A 6992-nucleotide genomic window follows, 5' to 3' on the forward strand; every position below is an offset into this window, starting at 1 on the left:
TCACACACAACCTCACACACACTCTCACACAAACTCACACACACACACTCACACACACTCTCACACACACACTCACACACACGTACATTCTCACACACTCTTGCACATAACCTGTCACACACTCACACTTACAACACACTTGAGCACACTTACATAGATCATCCTCCCACAATCACACACTCACACAATCACATACTCAATCACACTTGCATGAAACCCCACCCGCCTCCACATGCACACATACACACACACACTCATACACACACACACACACACACACATTCACTCTCTGTCTCAGTCACATTTACACAGACTGTCCTCCGGCAGGTCCATACACAAACTAACACAGAATCTGTTCCCCTACTCACATATTCAAACACTTACGCAGATCTTCCTCCGATATTCAATCTCACACACACTTAAAGAGACCCTTTCCCAGACATTCACACACAGACACTCAAACACGTACACAGACCCTCCAACCACACATACACATGTAGACGTACATGCACTTACACAGACCTTTGCATGCACACACTCAAACACACATATCATTCACTTACAGAGCCCCTCTTCCCATGCATTCGCACTCACACATTGGCACACGCTTCCACAGACCCTCTCCAACACGCTCACATCTACATAAAATCATTCACACATACTTACACATACAGTTACACAAACTTACACAGACCCTCCTCCAACACTCTCACAATCACACATTGATACATATTTCCACTGCTTCTCACCCAAACACTCACAGACACTCACAAATGTTCAAACACACTGGCACACAGAGGGACACACACTTCCACAGACTCTCCTGGCATGCACTCACATTCAGATACACTTACAGAGCGCTCATGCACATATTTACACTGAAACATTAACTTAAACATACATATTCACTCATGCGTACACTCACACATACACACACCCTCTGCCCACTCTCATGCTCACGCAGCTACAGAGTCTCTCTCGCACAGAGACACACTAACGTATTGACACACACATACACAAACCCTCCTCCCACACACTCATATTGACACAAAAACAAATCATACAAACTTACACAGAGCTGCCTCCCACGCTCACACAGTTACACAGACTCACACCTGCATAGCCCCATCAGCCACAGACACACTCACACACCTATACAGACCCTCTCACACGCACACTCACGCACACTTACACAAACTCACCTCCACTCACACAAATTTACGCACACGTTCCACTCTTACACACTTACACAACCTCTACCATACACTCAGAATCACACACACTTACACAGGCCCCCGTGCCACACTCACAGATGCACCCACACATTCTTAAACGGATCTTTTCATGTACTGTCACATACACACACACACACTTACAAAGATCCTCCAATCATGTGCACTCACATACATGCATGTACAAAGCACACACGCTTGCACAGACCCTCCAACACACTGACATTCACCGTCGCCCATAAAACAAACACTTGCTCACACTCACATATACACACAGACTCTCACACATACTCATTGTCTCATACAAACTTTACTGATGCGCCTCCCACTCACACACACCCTCACACTCATATATACACATGCACGCTGAAACAGTTTCTCCACCCACACACTCATATTCACACACACTGACACATACTGACACACACTTCCACCGACCCTCTCCCATGCATTCACACTAACACACACTCCTATGTGTTCACACAAACTCACATACAGTCACGGACACTTACATAGACGCTCCTCCCACACACTCACATTAACACTCGCATATGCACATGTACACTACTACTGGTCCTCTCACACACACCGAATCACACTAACATATACAGAATTACACAGACTATCCTTCCACACATTCTTTCACACTAGCATACCCATACACAGACCCTCCTTCCACAGACATGCACTCACATGCACATTCACACTTGCACAGTCTCTCCTCCCACACTCACAAGCACTTACACAAATCCTCTCCCACACACACATTTACAATTACACAGGGCCTCCTCTAACAAACACTCAAATCGCACAGAACTTGTTCACATAGTCACTCTACCACACTTAATTATGCAGACCCTCCTCCCACACATGACACACTCACTGACACACACACATATACACTTACACAGACCCTGTCCCACACACACACTCACAATTACACAGGACCGCCTCCCATACACTCACACTCAATTATACAGGCCTTGTTCCCACAGAGACACACTCTCACACACTCACATATATACACATGCACTTACACAGAACTTCCACCATACACTCACACGTGCACACGCACATACAAGCAAACACAATTGCAAAGTCTCTCTCTCACACACACGTACACACACTCGCACACACTTAAGCAGACATTCCTCCCCTACACTCACACACGCTCAAGCACTCATAAGCACATTCAGACACCCTCTCTCACACGCTCACACACACTTACACAGACCGTCTCACACACACACACACACATAGTCATGTCTACACATATTTGCACGGACCGTCCTCCCACAAGTACGCTCATTTACACAGGCGCTCGCATACGCGAATGCACACACACTTACGCATACATACACAAACTTGAACAGACTCTCTTCCACAAACTCGCAGTCACACAGACTACCATGCACACACACTCACAGCCTCTGCCCACGCACGCGCACAGTAACACATACATACACACACTCACAGACTTTTTCCCACGAACTCACACTCACTCACATACACACACACTTGCACGATTTGTCTCCCACACAAATATACTCACTCACACTCACATATACTCACACAAGCTCCCACTGTCACATAAGATTACACAGATCATCTACTCAAACACTTACACATACACACTCACACACACTTACTCAGACCATTTCCCATACGCACTCAAAAACACGACACGCACTTACACAGTCCCTCCTCCTACAATCACACTCACAAACACTGGCACACTTTCACAGACCCTCCTCCCACATACATGCACTCACACAAATTTACGCAGACTTTCCTCTCCTACACACACTTACACAACCTCTACCATGCACTCAGACTCACACACACTTACACAGACCCTCGTGCCACACTCACAAATGCACTCACATATTCTTACACGGATCTTTTCATATACTGTCACACACACACACACACTTACAAAGATCCTCCTATCATGTGCACTCACGTATATATGCGTGTACAAAGCACACACGCTTGCACAGACCCTCTCCAACACACTGACATTCACTCGCATACACCGTCTCCCATAAAACAAACACTTACTCACACTCACATATACACGCAGACTCGCACACATACTCATTGTCTCATACAGACTTTATTGATGCGCCTCTCATTCACACACACCCTCACACTCACATAAACACATGCTCACTGACACAGTTTCTCCACCCAGACACTCATATTTACACTCACTGACACATACTGACAGCACTTCCATCGACCCTCTCCCACACATTCACACTCACACACACTCCTATATGCTCACACAAACTCACATACAGTCACAGACACTTACACAGACGCTCCTCCCACACACTCACATTAACACTCGCCTATGCACATGTACACTACTACTGGCCGTCACGCACACACACACCGAATCATACTAACATATACATGCACAGAATTACACAGACTATCCTTCCACACATTCTTACACACTAGCATACCCATACACAGACCCTCCGTCCACACACATGCACTCACATGCACATTCACACTTGCACAGTCTCTCCTCCCACACTCACAAGCACTTACACAAATCCTCTCCCACACACACATTTACAATTACACAGGTCCTCCTCTAACAGACACTCAAATCGTGCAGAACTTGCTCACATAGTCACACTACCACACTTAATTATGCAGACCATCTTCTCACACATGACACACTCACCGACATACACTTACAAAGGCCCTGTCCCACACACACGCTCACAATTACACAGGACCTCCTCCCATACACTCACACTCAATTATACAGACCTTGTTCCCACAGAGACACACAGACTCACACACACACTCGCATATATACACATGCACTTACACGGAACTTCCACCACACAATCATAGGTACACACGCATATACAAACAAACACAATTGCAAAGACTCTCTCTCACACACACACGTACACACACTCACACACACTTAAGCAGACATTCCTCTCCTACACTCACACACACGCTCAAGCACTCATAAACACATTAAGGCACCCTCTCTCACACGCTCAATCACACTTACACAGACCTTCTCCCCCCCTCCCCACACACACACACTCATGTCCACACACATTTGCCGGGACCATCCTCCCACAAGCAAACTCACTTACACAGATCCTCGTATACGCGAATGCACACACATTTATGCATACATACACAAACTTGAACAGACTCTCTTCCACAAACTCACAGTCACACAGACTACCATACACACACACACTCACAGCCTCTGCCCACGCACGCACACACTAACACATACATACACACACTCACAGACCTTTTCCCACGAACTGACACTCACTCACATACACACACACACTTGCACGATTTGTCTCCCACACAAATATACTCGCTCACACTCACATATACTCACACAAGCTCCCACTGTCACATAAGATTACACAGATCATCCACTCAAACACTTACACATACACACTCACACACATGCTCAGATCATTTCCCATACGCACTCAAAAACACGACACCCACTTACACAGTCCCTCCTCCTACGATCACACTCACAAACACTGGCACACTTACACAGACCCACCCCTCCCCTCACCTCTCCACACAGACACAGGAACGCAGACTATCACAGATCCTCCTCCCTCACTCATACATACTTGCACAGAGCCTCTTCTGCAACACTGACACACACTTACGGAGTCCCTACTCGCACACTCGCACATTCGCACATGCACACAAACACATCTCCCATGAAGACACACATTTATACAAATCCTTCTCTAATACTCACCCTCTCACATACATGCACATGTTTTCTAACACACAGTCAATCACACTTGCACAGACCTTCGTTCCACATTCGTACACCCATGATCACACAGTGACACACACTTACACGGATCCACTCCCCATACCCAATTCCCCCCCACACGAACTCACATAGACACTGTTACACACATTGACACAAATACTCACACACTCACGCGTGATCACTCAGGCCCTCTACATACGCCCACTAACTCACCCTCATACTTGCACAGATCATGGGTCAATGTATTTGTGAGTATGTGTGAGTACATGCAAGCGTGTGGGTTAAGGTGCGATGTAAGTGAATATGTGGCATATGTGAGTGTGTTTGAGTGTGTGTATGTGGGAGAAGTGTGTAAGTGTGCATGTGTACACGTGAATATGCGTGTGGGAGACAGATAGTCTGTGTCTGTGCGTGTGAATGAGTGTAGGAGGAAGGTTTCTGTAAGTGTTTGTGAATGGGAGAGGAAGGTTTGCGCAAGTGTATATGTGTAAACAGGTGAGTGTGTGTATGGAGCCGGTGTCTGTGCAAGTGTATATGAGTGCTTCTGGATGGGTGGGATGCCAGTCTGTGTAAATCTGTTTGAGTGTGTGAGTGCGTGTGAACGTCAGTGTTTGGGAGAGGTTCTGTGTGAGTCTGTGTGAGTGTGAGGTTGTGGGAGGAAGTTCTCTGTAAGTATATATCGATACACTCTCACGCACTCACATTTATATTCGCACATTCTCATACACACATACCCATGTAGACTCTTACACAGAAAGTGCACACACGCACACACTCACGCACATATACATGTCCTCTCCCAAACACACTCACATAATCTAAGGCAGACCCGCCTTCCTCCCTTGCATCCACACTCACTGCCACTTATACAGACCCTCTCTCTCGCTCACACACAATCACAAAGACACACACAGAAACACTCACACCCTAACGCACACCTGCACAGGCCGTCCACCAACGCACTGACATTCACGAACAGTCACATGACTTTGCACAGACGTAGAATCCCTAACCCCCACACGCACTCTCACAAACTCACTTATGCAAATGCACACCTCACACAGTCATTCTGACACAGAATCTCCATCTACATTTAGATACTCGCACTCACACATCTGTACATGCCCTCTCTCCCACACACACACTCACCGAGATTCAAACACATTTAGGCAGAACCTCCTCCTGCACTCACACAAATACTTACATTGACTCACGCCCACACACAAATTCACACGCACGTACACAGATTAACTTCCACAAACACGCACACGCACCCACTCACTCACATTTAGATAGACCTTCTCCCCTACACACTCACAAACACTTAGTCAAACACTCTTTGATGCACTCACATGTACTTACAGAGACCTTTCTCCCACTTACTCACACTCACGCACACTTTCACAGAACCACTCCCACATACTGGCACTCACACGCACTCACACACACTCACACACTCACATTGACTTACACAGACCCTCATCCTTCACACTCAACTACACTAACATACGAGGTAAAAACAATGACTGCAGATGCTGGAAACCAGATTCTGGATCAGTGGTGCTGGAAGAGCACAGCAATTCAGGCAGCATCCGAGGACAGGCAAAATCGACGTTTCGGGCAAAAGCCCTTCATCAGGAATAAAAGGAATAAAGGAATACACTAACATACATTTGCACGACCTCGTCCCATACACACACGCTCTCATGTACACACGCACACTCACATATACCTTACTCCTACATTCACACACAGATACACAGACTTTCCTCCCAAACTCACACTAAACACACCTACACAGACCCTCTTCGCCCCCCATACAAAAACACACACTCATATGTACTCAGGCGCATTTATATAGACTTTCTCCCACATACACTCAAACACACTCACATGTACCACATATTCACTTACATCGAACTTTAACCCACACATTTACAAAAGCTCACACAAACTCACAA

This window comes from Chiloscyllium plagiosum, chromosome 49, assembly GCF_004010195.1.
Source record: "Chiloscyllium plagiosum isolate BGI_BamShark_2017 chromosome 49, ASM401019v2, whole genome shotgun sequence".
In the NCBI taxonomy this organism is placed as follows: Eukaryota; Metazoa; Chordata; class Chondrichthyes; order Orectolobiformes; family Hemiscylliidae; genus Chiloscyllium; species Chiloscyllium plagiosum.